This window comes from Cervus elaphus, chromosome 27 (genome assembly GCF_910594005.1).
Source record: "Cervus elaphus chromosome 27, mCerEla1.1, whole genome shotgun sequence".
Taxonomy (NCBI): domain Eukaryota; kingdom Metazoa; phylum Chordata; class Mammalia; order Artiodactyla; family Cervidae; genus Cervus; species Cervus elaphus.
Genome location: NC_057841.1, coordinates 41,341,503 through 41,367,439, shown reverse-complemented (window position 1 = coordinate 41,367,439; position 25,937 = coordinate 41,341,503). Strand labels below are relative to the sequence as shown.

Genomic DNA, 25,937 nt, shown 5'->3' with positions numbered 1-25,937 from the left:
TTGCATAGTGTGATAATCCCTAGGTCCATCCACATAGCTGCAAATGAATTATTTCATTCTTTTTTTATTGGCTGAGTAATATTCCATTGTGTGTATGTACCACATCTTTATTCATCTTGTCAATGGACATTTTGGTTGTTTCCATGTCTTGGCTATCGTGACTAGTGCTGCTTTGGACATAGGGAATGCATGTATGTTTTTGAATTAAAGTTTTGCCCAGATATATGACCAGGAGTGGGATGACTGGATCATGTGGCAGTTGAGTACATTGTTGATGTCCAGATGGTTAGAGGTGTGTGCTCTGGTGTGATTTAAAGGAAGATATTATTTTCTGTACCTGAGAATAGCAACCTGGTCTTAAAAATCCCACCTTTAGAGAGATGCATTATTTCAGGTTAAGAATTAACACCTGTTCATGTGTCTGTCTTCATGTAGGACGTTAAAACAGGCACACCTTAATCCGAGTTGGATGGTCAAGGTCTTGGGGCAGCCCGAGGTCAAATACAGCCCCCTGTACATGAAGAGGGCTCTCTCAAAGGACAGAGGAGGAGGAGGATTCAGAAACAGGGTTTTACTGACTTTGCCATTTTGCCTCAGGTTAATCGCAGATAGCAAAATATTTGCTCTGTGTGAAAGCCTCATGCATTTGTAATCTTCTTGCATTTTTCTGTTCCTAGCTGAAATAGATGTACAAAGCCTAGTTTTAACAGACAGTGATTAAAGACTGAATAATTAAAACCAGAAGTTACAATGGTGATTAAAAACCCTTAGAGCAGTGGTGGAATAGAGCAGGAGATCATAGTAACGTTGGAGGTGAGATGCAGTTTGAGTCATCCCAGTCTTTGTGGGTTGAGAGTTGTCTGTTTAAATCACAAATGCAGGTGACATGATTTGCCTTAATAAATGTTACATGGATAGGTGGGAAAATGCAAGTTCTTAAAGCCATGATGCTTAAATGCAAGCTTGTGCAGTGCAGTGCTTAGGCACTCAGTCATGTCCGACTCGGCGACCCTGTGGGCTGTAACCAGCTTTCTCTGTCCGTGGGGATTCTCCAGGCAAGAATGCTGGAGTGGGTTGCCAGTGCCCTCCTCCAGGGGAATCTTCCCGACCCCGGGATTGGACTCAGGGATCGATCCCAGGTCTCCCGCATTGCAGGCAGATTCTTTACCATCTGAGCCATCAGGGAAGCCCAAATGCAAGCTGAGTGTCGTGCTTTTGTGCAGTAGAGGTCATGGAGTTTTCTTACACTTTGCTCTTTGCCTGCCTCCGTACTCCTGCCCTGCACTCAGCCGTATAAGTTGTACTTAACAGAGTCTGTTAAGTACAACAGTCTGTTTCCCTTGCTAGACTATAAAGTCTTTAAGGACACTGACATATTTTATCCATACTTGTGTCTCTGTCTGTCTGTACCTATCAGCGAACCTAATATAGCAAATTGTTCTTGAATGAATGAACATGACAGTTGCTGATCCATCTTTGAAGGTAGGGTTCGTTTTGTTTTTAGTGAGTTTGAGTGTGTGTGTGTGTGTGCTGTGTTATGTTGTTGTTTGTGGCTAAAAAAGCACACTAGTTGACTATTGGGTAATACATTATTAAATGGAATTAGTTGATTATCTCCTTCAGAAGATGGAAGGGGAGATGATAAGTGTTTTCTTAATTTTTTTGGCATTTTTTCAGGTGGATATCACAAGCATGCTTAGATTTGAGAGAGAGAAAAAAAATATACACGCATATCGACACACAATGGAATTGGGGAATAGAGAAGCAGAGAATGGGGATAAGAAATAAAAAGCGTATCCTTAGAGTTATGTTTTCACCTTTCTCCTTTAGGCCCACTAGCAATTCTACCATCCACGTTTTTCTAGGGGAGCTAAGAACTCCAGGAGTGAAGGACAGGGAAGCCTGACATGCTGCAGTCCATGGGATTGCAAAGAGTCAGACATGACTTAGCGACTGAATAGCAAAAACCCAAGCTTTGCTTCATTTTCCTGTCCAGAAACACAAAACTGGAATTAGTTCTTGATGCCATTAAATTCTAAAGCAAGATTAGGTAGATGATGCTGATTAAAAAAAAAAAAAAAAAGACGAGAAAAACTCAACAAACCATTCCACTTACAAATGGTGCTTTGCCTGAGCTGTTTTATGAATGACTATGAATTTAACTACTTGTGCACCATTGATTCTCAAATTACTATCTCGACTTCTTTTGTGAGCCTCCATCTTCAGTAAATGAATGAACATTTCCTTTTGAATATCCCATGAGAACTTTGTATATATCATGTACCATCTCCCTCCTCCATTCTCCTCTCCCCAAGACCTGTGTTTCATCTCCCTTCTCTAACCCAGCTCATATCTTCAGATCTTGCTTCATGCCAAAATCTTTTTTCTCCACATTCAAAATGTTCAGTAGATCCTGCTGATTTTGCCTCCTGGATAGTTGATCTGATCCACCCATTCCCTCTAGCCTTACTACCTGTTCCCTAAGACTTAAGTCTCTGTCTTTTTCACCTAAACTATAGTGCTGTCCTCTTAATTACAATCTGCCCTTGGTGCCTGTGGCTTCCAGATTTTGGTACCCTTGGGGCATTCTGGAACCAATGCCCCATGAATTCCAAAGGACACCTGTGGTTTCCAGCCTTTAGTTTCCAGCCAACAGTGGTGTTCCTTGATTCTACTCCTGTAACAGCAATAGGTACAGCAGCGCATTCATATCTGTATCACTCCCCTACTGAAGGATGCTCCAGCTTGATCACCTGCCTAGTCATTTGTGTCTCTATCACTGAATTGTGTTAGTCCCAGTTCTTTGAATACCATTCTCTTTCTCTCTCTCTTTTTTTTTTTATTACTGAGGCAAGAGTTGTACCAGATTTTCTTCCGTAAATCCATCTAACAATCCCCCAACTCCATCCGCATACCTCTTTCTATTCCCTTTTATTCTGGGCAAAATTCCTGTCCTCTCCAGTCCACAAGAGCCTGGGCCTGACTCTCTGTCCAACACTCACTGTGGCATCAAAGTGAAGCCTGTGATTTTACTTCTTGACATTTTGCCTGGCTGTTCATTTTGACTATGGAAAGACTAAGGCAGGGTCCTTAGACAGCTGTCATAGTTCTAGGGGAAACAGACAACGTTAATTTATTTGAAGTAAGGAAAAGGAAATGGAAGTTGTGGACAAGTAAGAAATTGCGTAGTGATTGTAGTTCTTGATGACAGTTTGCATTAGAATGTAAGGCTGGGTAGGTTCTTCTCAGCTAGAGACAAAGGAGAACAAGTATTTGTTCTCAATGAAATACACACACACGCATAAATGTACCAAAAACTTGGAGAATGATTCCAACTGATGAGTACATCGCAGACACAGGAGGGGCCTTTCTATTTCTGGCTCTTCCATCAGATGATTTTGTGACCTTCCAGACTTGTCTTTGCTTATCTGAACCTGTTTCCTTGCACTGGAAAAATAGCTAGCTCTCTCTATAGGGCAGAGGTCAGCTTCTTTGCTTAAAATCTTGTAGCAGTCTTTTACTTCACTCCACAGTTACTGCTGCATCAGTGTTTGCAATAGAGAAATAGAGGAAATGGAAGAAAGACCAGTTATCTGCCTTCAGTTTTCCCTGTCCTCTTAATCAACCAAGAGAAGTATGAATTATAATAACAGTTTTGTTTCAAATGGCATTCCATGGAGGAGTTAATCATTTCTCTATTAAAGACCTTTCAGTAATATTTTACCACCGTTAAAATTTAAAAAAGCATTATAAATCTGTAGTAGTCAGAATGCTCCAAAGAAATAGAACTTAAGGAATACTAAATGTATCTAGATATAATCTATGTATCCAGTGATTTATTTTAAGAACCTGGGGCTGGCAAGTCCACAGTCTGCTGGGCTGGCCAGAAGTCTGGAGACCCAGGAAAGAGTTAACATTGCAATTGAAGTTTCAAGGCAGTCACTTGGCAGAATTCCCTCTTCCTTGGGGCAAGTCTATTTCTAAAGTCCCTCAACTGATGTGAGGAGGCCTGTACACTTTATGGAGTAAAATCTGTTTTCTGTGTTAATCTCATTGGAAAATACAGCAGCATCCAAGAATCCTGGAGTGTGTGGCCTATCCCTTCTCCAGCAGATCTTCCCGACCCAGGAATCGAACCGGAGTCTCCTGTATTGCAGGTGGATTCTTTGCCAACTTAGCTATCAGGGAAGCCCAACATCCAGACACATTTGACCAAATACCTGGATACTGGGGCCTAGCCAAGGTGACACAAAGTTAAACCTCACAATGTCTAAACCATAAAATTTAAGGATCATTGGCCCAATTGGGAGAGAATAGGAAGGAAAGATTAGTTAGAAAATGCTTCATACATCAGAATAAAACTGTAGCGATGGTGATGTGTCTGATTTTACCACCATTAGAGCTATGTCTTTGGTATTGTATTCAAATGGATTTTTTCCCTGAGAATCATGAATTTACCCTAATGTAGTCACACCATATGGGTATTGCTGTTTGTTTTAAAGTTTGCTAAAGATACATTGTATATTTGTTGTTGTTCAGTTGCTAAGTCATGTCCAACTCTGCAACTCCAGGGACTGCAGTGTGCCAGGCTTCTGTATCCTTCATCTCTTGGAGTTACTCAAACTCAGTCCATTAAGTTGGTGATGCCATCCAACCATCTCATCCTCTGTCACCCCCTTCTTCTGCCCTCAGTCTTTCCCAGTATCAGGGTCTTTTCCGATGAGTTGGCTCTTCAGATCAGGTGACTAAAGTATTGTAGCTTTAGCATCAATTCCATTGATTATTCAGGGTTGATTTCCTTTAGGATTGACTGGTTTGATCTCCTTGCTGTCCAAGAGACTCTCAAGAGTCTTCTGTGGCACCACACCTCAAAAGCATCAATTCTTAGGTGCTTATTCTTCTTTATGGTCCAACTCTCACATCTGTACATGACTACTGGGAAAACCATAGCTTTGACTATTTGGACCTTTGTCAACAAAGTGATGTCTCTGCTATTTAATATGTTGTCTAGGTTTGTTGTAGTTTTTCTTCCAAGGAGCAAACATCTTTTAATTTTATGGCTGCAATCACCATCCAGAGTGATTTTGGAGCCCAAGAAAATTGTACGTTGCCTATGTCCTTTGTACAAATAAATGTTGATAAAAAAGATTGACCAATTCTTTTTAGCATTTTGAACAAAACAGGTAACCAGCTAAATGCTAAAGTAGTACCTTTAAAAAAAAAAACAAAAACTTAAGTTTCCTTAAGAAGCTAATTTACTATTTCTGAGTGTTCCCTCTGTCCCTGTAAATCATTTTAATTTTGTCTAACATTTGGTTGAATTGCTAAATTTCTTAAATAACTTGATTTCTTAGTGCTTCTGAGAGAAGTAGATACTTTGAATTTAATTAGAAAGTTTTCAGTTTTTGTTGTAAAGGAAAACTTATTTGGTAAGATGAAGTGAAAGCAATTTAAAGAGGATAAAATTAGGAAAGTGATCATAAAGGATACATTTTTTAATCTAAAAATATTGACTCAAATCATTGACCAGGTGATTTTTCAAAGACTTCTAAAAGCCATGTGCCAGCTAATTTCTCTGAATTTAGACTATGCCAGTTTGTCTGATGTGTCTACACTGCTCTTTCTGAATAACTAACTATATTATGTGTTAGACGTAATTGGTGTTTAAAATTAGTCTGCTTGATCGTCTTGAAGCAAGTGCTTTGTAATTTAGGTCAGCAAAGAAAATGCCAGTGTACTAGATTAGCACAGTTTTAGCTGTTTTTGTTCAGCAGCTGCAGAATAAGAAAACTTTGTCCCTCCCTCCCGGACTGACCCAGCGATATCCTAAATTGTTACATACCATTTACATATTACAAAAGTGAAGAGCAAAACATCAGTTTTTCTACAAGATTACTTTGCTGCCTGTCTATATGTTTGTCTAGTTTGTGTTTGATTCATGGCATGAAAGATCAGAAGCACTACTGACTTTGGATATTGCCTCTAGAAGTGTGCGTGGAAAGCGTTTGCCTGTTCTTAATTGAGGTGGGAAGAGTTCACTTTTGAAAGGGTGACTGACAGTTTCTTAGTATAGTGAGAATCTTTAAGAATTAGGAGTCAGGGAAGAACCAAATAAATTTTTTGAAATCATTCGTTTAAGTTCATCTACACTATTACAGCTTCTTTTCATCATTGTCCCACTCAGGACATTTACCTGTATATGGACATTTTTTTTTTTTTTCTAATCACTCCTTCATGAAACTTTAATACATGATTTAGACTCTGTTCCATTCACATTCTCTGACCCTTGGAATAAGGTATCTAAGATTTTTCACTTCCTGCAAGAAACAGTCCTTGTATTCATACATGACTTTTTCTTTCTTAGATTTTTTCTATCAGACTTAGAAATGGATAGTTTTATATTAAAGAAAATCAGATTTTTTTCCCAGCACTTTAATTTTCCAAGAAAAATTCAACTTCCCCAAATCCCTTTTAATGGTTCAGATTTTTCCATTTTTTGATGGTTTGATTTAACACAGATTTATTTACAACTAAAATAATCTTAAGAGATGATTATTTGGGATCTAAGTAGTCTGTTTTCAGGCTTCAGGATGACTTAGGTTTATTTTATGTTGGAAATTTGCTCAGTAGAATCCAGATCACAAGGCATTTTATTGCAGAATATATATATTTGCATCATCTGACAATATCTAGATGTTTATAGATTTTTGGCTGAGATTGTCATAATTTGTTGCAATCTTAATGTTTTTCTACTTGAAAAAAAAATCAGAGTATCTTGCTTAAGAGGAAAGACAAGATGTATTTATACTGACATTTAAAAAAAAAAAAAAACTTTCAATAGTTAAGACAAAAGACAACAGCCAAATAGTGTAAGTATTTCATTTCTAATGGATAAAACTAGATGATATTTTATTGATTATAAAATTGTAAGGAAAGGATCAAGTGAATTTCTTTTAAGTCTCTGCCTATGATACCTCAGTTTAGTAACACAGATTTTCATTTGTTTGTGCAATTCTCATGCTTATTTTTCCACTACCAATCAAATAATTTATATTTTAATAGCTTTATTGAGGTATACATTACATACAATTAAATTCATTAATTTTGGCTGTTTAATTCAGTGATCTTAAGGTGCACCTGTAGAGTTACACAGTCATTATTCTGATCCAGTTTTAGGCTATTTTGTATCACCTCAGAATGACCCTTTAGGCTGTTTGCAGTCAATTCTTGTTCCTGCCTTTATACCCCAGGTAGCCAGTAAGCTGCTTTCTGTCTGTGTAAATTTGCCTTTTCTAAACTTTTCCAAGTAATGGAGTCTGCTTGCTTTGGGTTTAGATTGCTGTTCTGCTTCTAGTTTTTTTAAGAGGGAAACTTTGGTGCAATATGGCTACATTTCTTTCCATATCCTTGTGTTACTACTGTCATATTTTTACATCTCTGTTATAAATCCAACAATAGAGATGTGCATTACTTATTTTATACTGTTAGCTTTACTGCTGAAGAAAAAATATATTTACACAGTTTTTATATATTATCCTATACATTTATCTTTTCTGGCACTGTATTTCTTCTTGTGGATTTAAGTTACCATCTGGTGTAGTTTCCTTTCAGCCAAAAGACTTTCTTTAGAATTTCTTTTAGGGCAGGTCTGCTAGCAGTGAGTTATCTCAGCCCTTGCTTATCTGTGAGTATCTTTTCTACATCTTCATGTCTGAAGGGAAATCCTGCTGGAAAATCCTGCTGGATATAAGATTCTCCGTTGGTTTTTTTGTCCCCAACATTCTAAATACGTCCTCCTTCTCCTGAGCTGTCTGTGATATGTCATTTCTTTTTTCTTGTGTCTTTCACGATTTTATCTTTATGTTGGCATTTCAGCCATTTGTCCATGATGTTCCTAGATGTAGCTCTTTTTGTTTATTGGAATTCTTTAGGCTTTTTGTGGACTAAGTTTGTCATCAAGTTTGGAAATTTTTTGGCCATTATTTCTTCAAAAATAGTCTCTCCCTTTTTCTCTCTCATCTCCTTCTGGGACCCTGATTTGCACATCTGTTACTGTTCTTGTTGGTAGGCTCTAGGTGTCTGTTCATTCCCTGTTCTTTTATTTCTGTTTTTAATTTTGTAAGATTTCTATTGATCCCCTGTTTAAATTTTTACTTTCTTATGCCAATTCAGACATGCTTTTGAGTTCTTTGTGACTTTTTGTTGCAGTTACTGTATTTTTTAACTCTACAACTTTTCATTTTCTTTATAATTTCTCTTGTATTCTCTAGTTAAAATCTCATCGTCATCATACTTTAATTCTTTTGATTTGGCTTCTTTAGTTCCTTGAATATATTTATAAGAGCTACTTTGCAGTCTCTTTGTTCTAAATTCTACATCTAGACTCAGTTCTGTTTTCTGCCCTTTTCCTGTCGCTCAGTCATGTCGAACTGCGAACCCAGGGACTGTGACCTGCCAGGCTCCTCTGTCCATGGGGATTCTCCAGGCAGGAATACTGCAGGGGGTTGCCATGCCCTCCTCCAGGGTATCTTCCCAACTCAGGGATCGAACCCAGGTTTCCCACATCGTAGGCAGATTCTTCTTCATGTGAGAAACCAGGGAAGCCCAAGAATACTGGGGTGGGTAGCCTATCCCTTCTCCAGGGGAACTTCCCTACCCAGAAATCGAACCGGGGGCTCCTGCATTGGCAGGAAGATTCTTTACCAGCTGAGCTACCGGGGAAGCCCTTTTCCTGACTACAGATTGCAATTTCCTGTTCTTTGCATGTCTCAAGGCTCTTGCTGAAAACTGGACAGTTTAGATAATATAGCGACCTCAGATTCCGCCCCCACATCCCGGTTTTACTGCTTTTCTCTTTGTTTGCTCACTTTTTGTGTCTCTGTGCCACATTTTGTCTCCCACAATTTCAGACCTTTTCATTGTTGTTACATTTGTTCTGATGATCTGTGATCAGTGATCTCTGATGTTACTATTGCAGAAAAGATTTATAACTTGCTGAAGGTTCAGATGGTGATTAGCATTTTTTAGCAATAAAGTATTTTTAATTGGACATGTACATTATTTTGCTAGACACAGTGTTGTTGCATGCTTCATACTCTACAATGTAGTACAAATGTAACTTTCATAAACACCAGGAAACAAAAAAATGTGCATGACTTGCTCTGTTGGATTATTTGCCTTATTGCAGTGACCTGGAAGCAGGCCTGTTATATCTCTGTGATGTGTCTGTATAAATAAAGTATATTATACGTATACAGTTTGAAGATTTCTACATTTTTAAGACACAGAATACTTTTCAGTCTGAAAATAATGCTTTCTCTAAGCCAAATTTGCTCATCATAAAAAAAAAAAAAAAAAAAAAAAACCAAAAGCCAAAGGCCACAGAAAGCCTTTTACAACGAGCAGGGATAGCCTTGTGATGGGAGACAAGGACCTTGCTAATGTTGGTTGCTGCCTCTTGAGGACCTGGAGGAGGCTGGGCTGGGGTGGTTTGGTTTGTTGTGGCGCTCCCTTTTGGTGATGCTTATAATGACTTAAGAGAACAGATGTGGACACTTCATGTCACATCTGGAGAACATGTCAACTGGAGAAAGGTGTTGCACACAGCCTTGTGATTTGCTGCCCTATGTTCTGGGGAAGCTTTCATTGATCCAGGGCAGATCTCAGGACCCAGAAAGAGGAAAAGAACAAGACAATATAAAGCAAAACAAAATAGGAGAGAAGCAGCCCAGGGTTCTGAATGTCGTAAAAACCAGAGAGCTTCAGCGTGTGTCAGTTTGTATTTTAAATGCAGTAAATCCTTGACATCATTTAAAACAGGAGAGTTTTCTAAGAACCAGAATTGTTACCCAGATGCTTGGTTGCTTGCCCTTGGTCCCTGGACTTCATAGGTAGCCCTTTGGCCTGCGTTTCTGCTTGGAAGACTCTTTGGCGTAAAGGAGCAGCTGTAATTCTGGGTTGATCGTCCTCATAATCGCAGAGGACAGTAGTGTTTAATTGTGCTGAGGGCTCAAAAAGTCAAAATCGATCTCTCTTCTCTAGGGATTTGCAATCACTCATGCAAAGGTAGTGGTGAGTCACACTCTGAGAATCATCGATGAAGAAGCATTAAATCAGATAAGAATTAAGGCTTAGACATTTCCTGCAAAATACTGTCATCACTGTCTGTCTGAAGAGAAGAGCATGTACAGATTGAATGGTGGTGGTTGGTGGAGGGAATGCTGGCTGATCTTCATTCGGATGGAAACACTTACGGGAAAGACAGGGCTTACCAGGTGGCTCAGTGGTAAAGAATCCACCTGCCGGTGCAGGAGACGGCAGAGATGTGGGTTTGATCTCCTGGATCCCCTGGAGATTCTCCCCTTGGGAAGATTCCCTGGAGATGGCAGCCCACTCCAGTATTTTTCTCTGGAAAATTCCACGGACAGAAGAGCCTAGTGGGCTACAGTCCATGGGGTCACAAAGAGTCAGACACGATGGAGCAAACACGCGAGTGAGCAAGATGGGAAAGACAAGATGACAGGTGTGGGTAAGTGGATGAGAGACTTTTTTGGCTGCTAGGACCGGAAGGACATGTCAGGCATCCAGGGCTACTTTATAAAACAGCAATCAGAGGACATTCATCTTTGTTGAAGGAAAGCCATGCCGTGGCCTGTGCGTTTCTGTGTCCTTAGAGCAGGTGGAACTGTGACTTTTGCTCAGCAGGTGCTGAGTAAATGTCATTAGCTTGATCAATAGAACTTTAAAAAGACAGAGGATGTCTTTCCAAGCCACGGTGAGAGAAAGCAGTGCTGTGAGACTGCTGGCTTTGCACAAACATGAGGAGCTGGGGAGAGACAGAGCTTTGGGACCTTTTTTTCTCCAAAGGCTGTAATTCTTGTCACGTATAATAAAATGGACCTGCCATGTGACGGATACGTTACCAAATGCATGTGTGTGCCCAGTACGCAGTGAGGCCAAACACACTGAAACACCAAGGTTTGGGGCAAAGAAAGGTTTATTGCAAGGCCATACAAGGAGATGGGTGGCTCACACCCCAAACCCCAAACTCCTTGAAGCAGCAAAGCATTTTTAAAGGCCAAGAGGGAGAGAAGGTGTGGTTGGTTGTTGCAAACTTCTTGGTGCTGGAATCCTTTGTTCTTGCCACTGCCCTCCTAGGTTAGGTCATGATGTGCCTGTCAACCTCCAGCCGGGCACATGTTATTCTCTATTCTGCAACTTTTTGTCTCTTCAGGAATGGAAAAGTGTTATACCTTTAAAGGTGAGAGTCTTGAGAATTGGCTATCTTGAATATTTCAAGCAATTAGACTACATTTTTTTTTGATTGGAGGATAATTGCTTTACAATTCTGTGCCGATTTCTGCCAAATATCAGTGTGAATCAACAATATATATATGTCCCCTCACTCTTGGACATCCCTCCCACCCCATCCCACCCCTCTAGGTTGTTACAGAGCACTGGATTTGAGCTCCCTATTACTTAAAAAGTAATAGAATATAAAGGTTAAAGTAAAAGAAACAGATCCAGTGTGGAGTCAGGTTTGTTTGTCCCTATTATAGATAGAATCTAGATGCCCGATACAGTTACTTTCTTTGAGATTGCATGAAAGAACAAAGTTGGGGAAAAAGAAATTTGGCAAGAGATAGGGAGGTATGTCCTTGTTTTGTTGAAGTTGACAGATGCCTCTGAATGATTAAGTCTGTGGTTTTCCAGAAACTTTTCCAGAAACACTACTGTATTTTTCTTCAGTGAGGATCTTACTCTATGGCTCATTTCAGTAACTCATAGTTTTATTCCACATTTGTAAATTAAGTTTGGTCAGGTAGCCTGTGTGATTCCTGTGGTAGAACTACATGTCACCTATAACAGATGGAAAAAATGCATCTAAATGTTGCAAATATGCAAAAACCTCCAACTAAAGAGAGATCATTAGTCTTACATTATAGCACGATTCAAATAATGTATGAAACAAAGTAAATTTAAGTATGCCTGAAATTCATGATTCTATCATATTTGTGCATCAAATCTAAGTTATTCATCATGAAATGCTAATATTTTGATAAGTGACTAGTTATAATACTTAGACTTTATTCAGGAGACGTCAGAATAAACTGAAGCAGAAATGTATCATTTTAGATATTGATTTTTTTATTTTCACATATACGTAAGACATACATATATGTAGATACAAAAGTATTTTCTTTTTCTGTCTGTGTGTTTCTTTTAAAGTTAGAAATGAAAATCTGTTTGCCTTAGGGAGGGAACTAAGAACTTAGCACGTGTATTAAAATTGTTTATCTCAGCGCAACCAAGAACTTATAAATGTGACCCTGGAATAAATAAGTATGGCTATTTTTCTAAGTTCTTACAAACCAGAAAAGTCCTCCCCCAAATATGTCAGGCTTAATTTTCTGCTCCGGGGAGCACAGCTAGTAGAATAGCAAAAGCCAGTGACATTTCCCACAGTGTGAGTTGCCAGCCACTAGAAGCCTGTGGCAGTGTTTAAATATACAGCAAACAAGCTAACAATTGGTTGAGAGAGGATTATGTAATTCTTCTTTAATATTTCTTTCTGTGGCATTTGCATCACTATCAGAATCATAAAGGCAGAACTGGGGACTGTGTTTTAAGGTAACTTTTCCTTATAGCCACAAGCCCATATCATCTTGATGCTGCTCTGCAGGTTTCTTGGGTTAGCCTCTTCATCTTTTACTAAAGTCCTAATGAAATGGACTGTATTAGGGTGTGCAGCCTTACGGGTGTCAGGGCTATGATTTCAGTGGTCATTATTTGTGCAGAGTGGCCTATATTCATTCCAGAGTCTCCTGGGGCGCATTAATTAGTAAGATAATAACACGTTGCTACCTGGGTTCTGATAAATGCTTCAGTAGTTAGATCCAGCCTGCAAATTGAAACATTGGTAATGGCTTAGGAAGAATTGAACTCAGAGAAACTGAGAAACTCTATTTTGTGAAAAAGAGTAGAAAAGCAAAAGTGTTAGTTGCTCAGTCGTGTCTGACTCTTTGAGACCCCCATGGATTGTAGCCTGCCAGGCTCCTCTGTCCATGGAATTTTCCAAGTAAGAATACTGGAAAGGGTTGCCATTTCCTTCTCTATGTGAAAAGAGTAGATCAAAATTCAAAAGAGGACCATTGAAATATAATGGACCAAAATATTTATATGTTATGAAACTCTATCAAAGTTCTAGGGGAAATAAGATTTCCCAAATGGTCCTATGTTTAAACTGGATTTAGAAAAGGCAGAGGAACCAAAGATAAAATTGCCAACATCCGTTGGGTCATAGAAAAAGCAAGAGAATTCCAGATAAACATCTACTTCTCCTTCGTTGACTATGCTAAAGCCTTTGACTGTGTGGATCGCAAGAAACTGTGGAAAATTCTTAAAGATATGGGAATACCAGACCACCTAACCTGCCTCCTGAGAAATCTGCATGCAAGACAAGAAACAACCAGAAATGGAACAACAGACTGTTTCCAAATTGGGAAAGGAGTACATCAAGGCTATAGATTGTCACCCTATTTATTTAACTTATATGCAGGGTACATCATGGGAGATCTGGAATCAAGACTGCCAGGAGAAATATCAATAACCTCAGGTGCAGATGACACCATCCTTATGGCAGAAAGCAAAGAGGAACTAAAGAGCCTCTTGATGAAAGTGAAAGAGGAGAGTGAAAAAGTTGGCTTAAAACTCAGAATTCAGAAAGCTAAGATCATGGCATCCAGTCCCATCATTTCATGGGAAATAGATGGGGAAACAGTGAGAGGCTTTATTTTCTTGGGTTCCAAAATCATTGCAGATGGAGAAGGGGATGACAGAGGATGAGATGGTTGGATGGCATCACTGACTTGATGGACATGAATTTGAGCAAGCTCTGGGAGTTGGTGATGGACATGGAAGCCTGGCCTGCTGCAGTCCATGGGTCGCAGAGTTGGACACGACAGGAACTGAACTGAAATGGTCCTATGACAGTTCTTTTTTTGTTCCTGGGTCTGGCAATGACATTTTAGGAATAGACAGTAATACCTCACTTACATGGCAATGGTGTTGAACAGAAGGGTGATAAATAAGTAAAATTTCTAGATAATGGGAACATATCCCAACTGCCAGATTGGAGTTATTGTATTATTTTGCTTTTTATACTTGACTGTGTATGTGTTTCCCAGTTTTTTCTCTTCATAGAAGATATTGCTTGTAATTGAACTTTTGCTTTTTGCCTTATGTGTTTCCCTTATGGAATTTAGAAAAAATATATATTGGTACCTGGCCATGTTCAAGACACTGTATTATAGGACCTGTGAGTAGTATAGAGGCTGATGGAGACCTTGAACATCTTATATGCTCTTGGTAGATGTCAGTACCTCTGTGACTAGTCGCTGCCTTTCCTATGTCAAGTGTGTCTTTAGAAATATTGTAGCATTTTGTCTTCTGGGACAGAGTGTGAAATCTGGAAAGAAAAGGAAAGTTTATTATTTAGTCTATTAAAAGTTTATTATTCACTTTTTTAAAAAGTATGACTTTCAGAGAAAAAATCATGGAAGACTACAGTTTAAAGAGATTTCAAACAAATGTGAGTTGATGGAAATGGAAAATTCGAGAAATTTCACAATTATTGAGGGAAAATGTGATTACATTTTTTAATGTTAAGGAGAATTTAAATATGTTTTGCACTAGTAGCTTTATATAACTGGAAGTATTTATTTAGAAAAAATGTAGTGCGTTACTTTATTATGCCTCATTTTAAGTTTGTTTTTTCCTCAAACAGTCAGATTTGGTACACATAAAATATTTTTCCTAAGACATCCCAGAGTACTGAACTGTTCAGTATCCAATAACATTTCTCTCAATTTTTTTTGAAAAGAAATAAACACTTTGAACAGATGGAATAGTCAGCATTTACTATAAGAGACAGGATATCTTCTCTCACTCTTAAGAGTAATGAACAGAGAGCTAAGCATCTATTTTCAGGAAAGGAGCTGGACAATAAAAAGCCATTCTTTTCCTTTTTTCTGTTACATGATGGAGAAATGGATTCTCAGAAATTAATACCTGGTTTTAATTGCATCCCTTGGAAAGCTCTGTCTGATAGGTAAAATATTTAAACTATGAAAATGAAGACAAGAGGATTCATTCAAGAAAAAAAAACCTTTCAATTTTTACTGATTTATTACTTACATGCAATATGACACATGCATGTACATGAATGTTAAAATGTACAGCTTAAAGAAGACAAGGTGTTACTACACCCGTATAACCCCTACTGATAGGAAGACAAAGAATCACCAGCTCAAAGAACTCCCTTGTTGATTGCTTAATACCTTCCAGAAGTAACCAGTATAATGAATTTTTTTTTTACTATAAATTAGCATCATTGGTTTCTTGAGTTTATATCATTGGAATGATAAACTATGTTCTTTTGAATTTTGTAACTATGTATTATGTCTGGTTGCTCTATGCAGTAGGCAACAGTTGTTTGCTCCTTATGGTTATAGAGCAGTCAATTTTATAAATGTGGTGTGATTTATTAAGTGATTCTGTTATTGATAGACATTTGCTTTGATGCTAAGTTTTGGCTTTTATGAATAAATCAGCTCTCATGATTCTTCTGTCCAGTTTACACGTGGACCAGTCATATAAGAATTCCACTTCCTTTATATCATTTTCAACACTTGGTTTTTGTAATTTTAGTCATTTTTCTCAAAGCTGTCTTGTTTTACCTCTCATGTTAGTCTACAGTCTATTTGGAATTATTTTTTCCATTTTGGATATAGTGTGGGGAAAGTAGTCATTTTTTTTCTTTTTCAGTCAAGTGCTATTTATTGGAAAAGTTGATTCGTTGTTTTCCATACTTAATGGGATGGCATCTCTGTCATAAACGAGACAGCCATATGTATGTGGTGACTTCTTGACTTTGTTCTGTTTTTTATTTTTAAATTTATTTTAATTGGAAAATAATTGCTTTACATTATTGCATTAGTTTCTGCCAAATATCAGCATAAATCAGCCACGAGGATACATATGTTCCCTCCCTGTTGAATCTCCCTCCCACCTTCCACCCCATCGCACTCCTCTAGGTTGTCACAAAGCCCAGATTGAGCTCTCTGTGTTCTATGGCACCTTCCCATTAACTCTTATTCATACAGTAATGTATATATGTGAATCCTGTTCTCTTAATTAGTTCCACACTCTCCTGCCCCTGCTGTGTGTAAGTCCATTCTCTATGTCTGAGTCTCTATTGCTGCCCTCCGGGTAGGTTCATCAGTACCATTTGTCTAGATTCTGTATATATGCGTTAATATATGATATTTATTTTTCCCTATCTTACTTCACTCTCTGTAACAGGCTCTATGTTCATCCACCTCGCTAGAACTGACTCAAGTTTGTTCCTTTTAATAGCTGAGTAACATTTCATTGTGTATATGTACCACAACTTCTTTATCCATTCATCTGTCAGTGGAAATAGGTTGCTTCCATGTCCTAGCTATTGTAAATAGTGCTTCAGTGAACATTGGGGGTACATGTGTCTTTTTCAGTTATCATTTTCTCAGGGTGTATGTTCCATAGTGAGATTGTTGGGTCATATGGTAGTTTTATTCCTGTTTTTTTTTTTTTTTCTAAAGAAATCTTCATACTGTTCTCCACCAGTTCAGTCCAGTCGCTCAGTCATGTCCAACTCTTTGCGACCCCATGGACTGTAGCATGCCAGGCTTCCCTGTCCTTCACCAGCTCCCAAAGCTTGCTCAAACTCGTGTCCATCGAGTCAGTGATGTGATTCGGCCATCTCATCCTCTGTCGTCCCCTTATCTTCCTGCCTTCAATCTTTCCCAGCCTCAGGGTCTTTTCTAACGAGTCAGTTCTTCACATCAGGTGGCCAAAGTGTTGGAATTTCAGCTTCAACATCAGTCCTCCCAATGAGTATTCAGGACTGATTTCCTTTAGGATTGACTGGTTGGATCTCCTTGCAGTCCAAGGAACTCTCAAGAGTCTTCTCCAACACCACAGTTCAAAAGCAACAATTCTTCGGCGCTCAGCTTTCTTTATAGTCCCAACTGTCACATTCTTACATGACTACTGGAAAAACCATAGCTTTGACTAGATGGACCTTCTCTATAGTGTCTATATCAGTTTATATCTCTACCAACAGTGCAAGAGGGTTCCCTTTTCTCCACATCCTTTCCAGCTGTTCTGTTTTATAAGTTACCAATGGTAAAGCTATTTCTAACACCCTTTTATTTACTGTAGAGATGTGGTATTGCTCAATTTCATTGTCCTTCATTGTCTTATGAAGAGTTTAAAAAAACAAATTTTGGCATAGTTGGGTTTTTTTCATTGTATATCTTACTTCTACTCAATTGTTTTCCTATTCATTTTTATTCATTTCTTTCATCTATTATATTTGAATTTAGTCTGGTATTCATTTCCCAAGTACTTTTGAAATGTTTTTAAACTTTCATTTTGAAGTAAGTTGAGTTACAAAATGTTTGCAAAAGTAGGACAAAGAGATTGTATAAACTCATCACCTAGCTTCACTACATGTTGACATCTTATGTAACTGTAGTACAATTAAAAAATCATGAAATTAATATTAGCTATAAAAATTGGTACCATTTATAAGCCTTCTTTAAATTTTTCCAGTTGTGCCACAAATTTCTTTTTCCTATTTCAGGATCAAATCTAGGATGACATATTGTATTTAGCTGTCATGTCTCTTTATTCTTTGACTTGAAGAACTTCTCTAGACTTTGTCTATCTTTATGACCTTGACATTTCTGAAGAGTGGGGGCCAGTAAATTTGAGGATTGTTGTTCAATTTGGATTTGTCTGATGTTTCTTCATGATGAAATTTAGATTACTCATTTTTGGCAAGAATACCCCAGAAGCGATGGTGTGACCTCAGTGAGTCATATAAGGAGGTAAACGATGTTGACATGCCTTATTCCTGGTGGTGATAAGTTTGATCACTTTAACTGAGGCGGAGTTTATCAGTTTTCTGCACTATAAATTTACATTTTTTCCCCTTTGTAGTTCGTAAGTATCTTGTGGGGAGACAGTTTGAAATATACAGGTATCCTGTTTTCTCATGTATCTTTGCCCACCAGTTTTAGCCTCCATCACTGACTCATGGCTCTGTAACAGTTATTATGGTGATGGTTGTGAGAGGTTGATTTTTCTATTTGCATCATTCCTTCTGTATTTATTAGTTTGAATTCTACTCAAAGAGTGAGCTAACTCATTCTTATTTGTTCAGTCACTTACGTGGAGTATGAACTCAAGGATATTTGTTATTCCTTGAGATAAAGTTCATTATTATCATCTGGCCACCAGGAGCACCTTCAGGCTGGCTCCTGCTTCCTTTTGATCTGCCGTCACAATTTGAGCACCATGCTGACTTTCTGGCCCCATAGGATCTTGAGGACTAATCTTGTCCCATTCCCTTGTCATGCTCATCTCTGACGCATTCCTGAGATCAGCCTTCCTTCCAGGATTTTGGGTTCCTGTTATTGAAGAAGGATACTTGGAAACCAAGTTCTGGGTTCTTGGTGTGTTCAATGAATTTTCACAATTGCTTCTAGGATTTCTCTCCCCTGACAGAAATAGGAGATAGTTGTATATATAAATGCACATGTGCACATACACATGTCTATATCTGTTTTATATCTGTGTGTATACACACACACACATAATGATGAATTCATATTAATTCATCTGATTCTAGTCCATCATCACAGAGTTCATTCTAGACAATTTCTGTTTCTAGTAGCTCTTGTTTTTAACACCAAGAAACTTTATGTTCATTATCATCAATGTAGTTATTAACTCAGTCTGGAAATGTACATGAAGTAGTTTCACAATTGCAATTTTATACCTCTGTGAAAAGCCAAATCTTTAACTAGAGTGCAGTATGCGTACAGTTCTTTTTGTCTTCAACTTTAAGGTATACAATCAGAACACTGTTTCTGAAGTTTTATTTAGGTTAGTTCTGTTGTCTCCCATCTTTTTCATTATGGTTATGTTACTTATTTATAATGCAGTGTCTATGGAAGGTGTTAATTTATGAATATTGTCATCTTTTGTGGCCTTACCAAATTCTTTTATTGTTTGAAGTACTGTTTATATTGATTCTTCAGTATTTTCCAGGTATCACATCAACTAGTAGAAATAGTTTTACCACTTATTATTCTTGATTTATTTCATCTGATTGCATTTGCTAATACTAATAATAAAGTGAAAAATAGTAGAGCTACTGGACCTCCTCCATAAAATATAAAATGTAAATATAAAATATTTACAAACTATTAAAACTTTGATTTATGTTCTATTAAGAAAATAAGATTTAGTATTATTATACCTAGAAAAAAAGGAAACCATAGAAAAATAGTCCAGAAGAAAATGCACCATATTATTAGCAATGACTATGATGATGTAGTTAAATATTTTTATAAATATTTGTGTTAACTATCTTTTATTCTCTGCAGATCTGTAATGAAGATACTAATTTTATAATAAAAACATAGTTTTTATCAATTTGACTTTAGTACACAGTCATCATTGTTCTGCAAATATGACTGTAAGCAATTTGAAAAAGTTGCCTTTTATCTTTTCATGATGGTAAATTCCACCATGAATCAGATCCTCCATTACAGAGAGGGAGAGAAATTTCTTTGAATGTTGTTTAAATGTGTTTGTTTCATGTGCTGAAACTTACTGATTTGTTTCTGAATCAGTCTATCTCCTAAAACTTAGTAAATTTGAGATGCATTTATAAAAATAGCACTTTATATTAAATAGTTGAATTTGCCATATTGTTTGCTTTTCTGTGGAGAGCATCAAACTATGACAGACAGCCCCTCCAATACGAAAGCGCTCAGATGCAACAAGAATGTTGAAGAGCATCAGATCTGGTTTAAGTGCCAGTGCTACTACTTTGTTGTCTAACTTCAGCATATTGCTAATCCCCCAAATCTCAGTCTCCTTATTTATAAAATAAAAGGAGTAACATCTGTTCTGAGGATGAAATGATGTCATTTCTATAAAGCACCAACCGAGTGCTTTATATTATGTGCTCAGTAAATGGATGATAATCTTCCTAACTTTTAACCAAGAACAGGAAAAAAAAAAGAGAGAGGAGGAGTAAAATGCCTGCTTTTCATGGATCACTGTTAAAAGCATTTTATTTGTATTAATTTCATGATTCTTTTTGTAGCCCTCTATGGAGGGCACACATAGCTTCTTAAAAAGATAGGATGGGTGGCTGGGCTGTGACATGAAGTTTGTTCCTCTGACCTGGAGACCATGCTCTTGATGTCTAGATGAGCCTGCCTCTGAGCTGTGAGTGTAAAGAGGAGAGTAAGGCTGCTACTCATGTGTGTAAATAATGTTGGAAACTCGGTTAACAGATTTGCACTTCTTGTGTTGCAGGTGAATGGTGCTGTTGAGCGCCTTCTGTGAGTACCACTTACACCTGTTCTGGGGAACACTTTCTCCAAAGGATCAGCAAGCATCCAGTTCAATTCCAGATTCATGGGGTTGCTGCAGACCAGATACTGCTTGTCTCACTAAGACAAGGTAAGAGTTTAAATATTTACTTCCTCTTGAGGATGATTTTTGCTGTCATGACCTCTTCTGAAATATTTCTGCCTTGATATCAGTCGGAAAGTTACAATAACTAAATAGACCCGTGGCGGAGGGAAAATATAGGCTTATATAAAAAGACTTTGGTATATTGATTGCTATATTTATTAGATAAGCGTGTGCTGATATGTTTGAAGATTTTTTTATTACTTAATGTAAAGTATAATGTGTTAACATTATTGCAAGGGGAATTTCATGACAAGCATTCTTCTTTTAAAATATAACTGCCGTTTGATTTTATGAAACCTGTAATTGCTACAAACTATGCTGTTTCTACTGCTATAAAAACAGTAATGAAATTGGAGAGGCTATCTCTTGGAAATTGGTTGTGATGAAAATATACCAAATATGATTATCTTTATGCAAATCCTACCCTGACAGTGAGCTTTCCTTACCCGTACTTCTAGTGCATGTAACTTTTCTGCTGCATACCATTTTCTGAAAGGTTAAAACTTTCTGTTCCAATGTACTTTTAAATTGCCGGTCAGTCCATTTGGGGTTAATCATTGAAACAGAATTGAGGCTGGGAAAAGGTAGTAAAATCGAATTGAGTGGCAGTGTTGGAATAGTTACTGCTGGGATTGTTTGGGGAGAAGAAGAGAAGAGCAAGATTGCTCTGTATCACTTAGAAAGATGGTCCAGTGGCCAGTACCTGGGCAGAAAAGAAGGGATGGAATAGGTATTTTGGTCATGATGTGAAGTTATCTTGGGTGGATGGATGTTGAGAAATAAAGTTTATTGAAACGTTTTCCTTCTCAAGTATATGACTTATTCTGCATCTTAGGTATCTGAGATTGAAGGTGAGTCAGTACTTCTGAAAATGAAATAGACATTTTCATGGACTAGACCTCATGGAATGCATATTCATGTACAATGTGTAACAGTTTTTCAAGTATTTCATATGCAATGTAGGGGAAGGGGTGTCATAAAGATATCCTAGTGAGCATAGCCTGGGAGATGAAAATTAGGAAGCCTGAAAGTGTGAAAATGCCCCTGGTCATAGCATGGTGGCTGATCACATGGGCCACAGGGGCACAGATCAATTTTTCTGGCTTGCGTCCTGATACTGCCACCTTTTGGCAACAACTCCCTTGGTAGTGCTGCTACTGCTTTAGATCTTCCCTGTGGCTCAGATGGTAAAGAATCTGCCAGCAATGCAGGAGACTTGGGTTCGATCCCTGGATCAGGAAGATCCCCTGGAGAAGGAAATGGCAATCCACTCCAGTATTCTTGCTTGGAGAATCCCATGGATGGAAGAGCCTGGGAGGCTATACTTCGTGGGGTTGCAAAGAGTCGGATACAGCTGAGCGACTGACACTGCTGCTACAACTGCTGCTGATCTTATTATCGTTTTCTCTGGGAGGACTTAAGTTTCTCATCTGTAAACCTGCCTAGTGTGTTGATTTTTCCTTAATTTCACCTGGCCAGCCCAGTTGGAAAGACATTACTGTATTTTTCAAGAGGAGATGGTTGGCTGTCATGTATCATATTTCTCAAGATCATTGGTATTTTAAGTTTTATGATATCAAATATACTACTTTCTAGCATCTAATACAGGGTAAATTGTCTAACTTTTCTAAATAGTCTTATCTTTGAAATGGGAACAGAATATCTGACACTTTTTGTGCAGAATAAATATGTAAGTTACAGTGCATGACACAGAAGTACTCAATACATGTGGTTACCAGGACTATTACTACGCTTACTGTACCTCTTCTTAATCACATACTTGTTTACTCCTGATGTGATTGTGATGTCAGTATTTAATTTGTGGAACTTTAAGCAGAATATTCTGCAGTTGTTAATAAAATACTGATATATGCAAAGTCTTATACCACTTTTTAACTTTTGAAAACATGGTTCACCATCATTTTGTTCCATCGAATTATAGTATATTTCATTTGAACACCAATCTAATTTTCACGATGCTGTTATTTTCATGGTGATACTTTATACCAGAGTTTGTCTCTTTTATCCATCCAGTCTTTCTAACTTTGTACTCTGTCTTATCTCTATGGTTCTGAATGTTTAGAACTTGATTCCATAATCCAGCCTTACCTGACTCAGGTTTTATCTGCCGTAATGCAGTACTGGGTTTGAAATAACCAGTGAATTTTAGAAAAGTGAAAAAAGTGGCTTCTTTCATATTATGATCTGATATTGACCATGCAGAGCTGTGCTCCAGGGTTCATGATAATGTTCACTATGAACTGTTGTAAACAGTAAAATCAATTAAAAAAATTTTTTTTCCTCCATTTTATTTTCTTTTTCTGGTTTTATTTCCAAAATGTTTTTAAATAAATTGTGTGAGCAAATAGGAATAAGACTGTATCAAATGTTTCAACAACATATATCTAAAGATTTATGGCATATGTAGGATTAACCAATAAAGTAAATTTTCAGTAGAGCTAATTTACCTTTTTATGTAATCTCGGCCTAAACCAGATTTTTGACAAGAACAATGTAATGAAATTATTTCACTGAAGCTTTGACAAGTAAGTATATCATGAGATCTTTCAAAGTTGGCAACAAGGTAACATTAAGTCATCTGAATACCTTTTATAACTTTATTTGCCACTTCAAGTATCTGTATAGAAAAAAGGACTTAAATTATATATAAAAGTTAGAAACTTTTTACTGAAAAGACAGCAAAATTTTAAAACCACTTTCTCTTTAGTAGTATAAAATATTTCCTTCCTAATGTTTAAAATTGAAGAACTTTATGACTGTTTATCCAAACATTTAGTGTATTTTCTACATATCTTTCAGTATAATTTTTATAGTTCAAAAATAAGAAATTAGAAAAAATCTCATTGCCTACCATTAAATTCCAAACATTATCACATGCAGGGTATTTGTTTTAGGTGATCTCATTGTTACTGAATAGAAACACTCAGTGTTTCTAGAAAGACTCCATTGCAAAATTAGGTGATCAGAGGAAATTGTCAGTTTTGGAGTGTGTTTCATCCCCAAGTGTTTAGTCTTGCCTTTCATTTTATCATGTTTTCTCCTTCACTGTTTTATCAGAGACTTTTTGAGGGTAAAATATCCTGTGAAGTAAGGTCAACAGTAATTTCTCTTGTGTTTGATGTCTCACAGAAGTAAACAGTGTCAAGCATGTCAGTGCCACTTTCTTAACATTTCTGGACAATCCATCCTATTTTAGTTTCTGAGAACTCTTTTGATTGTTTTCTAGGAAAGGGAGGAATGGAAATTGGGACTTTTTTCGTAGAATGGGAAAGGTGTAAGGAGAAACTTGAGGTGTCTGATTGCATGCTTCTAGTGTATCCCAGGACAGTTCCTGAGAAGGAAAATCCTGTTACTTCTCCAGTGTTCTGAAGGAAACGAAATATTTGGTATTGGTATTGTGTGTGTGCTCACTCGCTTCAGTAGTGTCCTACTCTTTGCGACCCTGAGGACTGTAACCAGCCAGGATCCTCTGTCCATGGGATTCTCCAGGCAAGAATACTGGAGAGGGTTCCCATTTTCTTTTCCAGGGAACCTTCCTGACCCAGGGATCGAACCTGTGTCTCCTGCATTGCAGGTGGATCTTTAGCCATTGAGCCACCTGGGAAGCCCATTGATATTGATGGTTAACAAAAATTTAAGGCCAACTTTATGTGTGGTGACCTCTCATTAAGTCATTACCTAATCGCATTTATATTGTTTATTACAGTGTTTACTGATAACCCAGATGTTGTGTTTCATTAATTTGAATTGTGTTGGGAAGTCTGCAGAGACAGCACTTCATACTTAAGATTTTTTTATTTTTCGAAGTGTATAATGTATCATTCGACTTAGTCTAAGTTCTTATTTATTTTTATTTCTACTTTATACTGAAAGTGAAAGTCACTCAGTCATGTCCAACTCTTTGCGACCCCATGGACTATACAGTTCATGGAATTCTCCAGGCCAGATAACTGGAGTGGGTAGCTATCCCTTCTCCAGAGGATCTTCCCAACCCAGGAATTAAACCAGGGTCTTCTGCATTACAGGCAGATTCTTTACCAGTTGAGCTACCAGGGAAGTCCTCATAGCTCAGTTGGTAAAGAATCCACCAGCAATGCAGGAGACCCTGGGTTAATTCCTGGGTCAGGAAGACCCCCTGGAGAAAAGAGGCTACCCACTCCAGTATATTCTTGGGCTTCCCTTGTGGCTCAGCTGGTAAACAATCTTCCTGCAATGTGAGAGACATGGGTTCGATCCCTGGGTTGGGAAGATCCCCTGGAGAAGGGAAAGGCTACCGAGTCCAGTATTCTGGCCCGGAGAATTCCATGGACTGTATAGTCCATGGGGTTGCAAAGAGTTGGACACAACCTGAGCGACTTTGACTACTTCATAAGAAAGCTGATAGTTTTCCCCTTATCTACATCTTTCTTATTTTACTTTTATATTCTTATTCTGAAAGCATATAGATAATAGCAGTAACTCATAATTCTTGGTATGAATTCTCAGGAAAGAGCATAGAATTTCATACAGGCCTGGAATTAAATAAATTATATTTATGAAACATATTCACCTTAGTTCTTAAACAGTATCAAAACTCCAATTGTTTTAACAGTATAGAAATTTTTCTAGCAGAGTCATTTCATCTGTAGTCTCTCTAATTCAGGTTCACTTTTATAATATAATTTTTAGAAGATTGTGATCTGGTCAATTTTGCTTTTATATTCTTTCTAAAAGTTGATTTTATCTAGGAATGGCAAATGTTTCTTGGCATATTTACTCAAAGATCTACTCAGGTGTATTGAAAATCTGACCATATAATTAAGAAGTCAGGGTGATTGTCAAGCAAAGAATAAAGTGGGTCCACAAATATCTTCCAGCTTTTATGTTTGCCCTGAAACTAAGTCTGTGTGAAGGAAGGACTGAACTCTGAACATGAAGTCAGAAGACTAGGTTGCTAACTCTGATTTTTGGCCACTCAGTTTCTTGGCCTCTTGAGATTTAGTTTATTTTTCCTTAACAAACACACTTTACTGGATTATTGTCAGAATTAAATGAGTTAATATTCGTGAAAGTCTGTTTGAACTTTAAGGCTCTTTGGAAATTGTACATGTGGATATTGCAGTTACCAGTGGAGTAACATGGGAGCTTTTATTAGAGGAGTTTAGAGAGTCTAAATTTCTGTTAAATCTTTCAATTTAAAGAATTACAAAGATAAGCATTTTCAGTGGGTTTAATATCACACTTCACCTTACATGTCTCCTTTCATCTAGCACATGATGATTTCTGATTTTTGTGGATAGAACATGAATGTTCAGAGTAAATGGTAAATACTGACA

General features: G+C 37.5%; 1 protein-coding gene across 6 annotated transcripts in view; it reads left to right on the top strand.

The window, feature by feature from the left end:
• The window catches only part of DLGAP1 (DLG associated protein 1), a 750,273-nt gene that overhangs the window by 86,406 nt on the left and 637,930 nt on the right, over window positions 1–25,937 (top strand). For all 6 annotated transcript variants that reach the window (XM_043888813.1, XM_043888810.1, XM_043888814.1 and 3 more), the window contains exon 2: window positions 20,440–20,586. The gene's annotated coding sequence lies outside the window, so the exon portion shown is untranslated. The remainder of the gene's footprint in view (window positions 1–20,439; window positions 20,587–25,937) is intronic.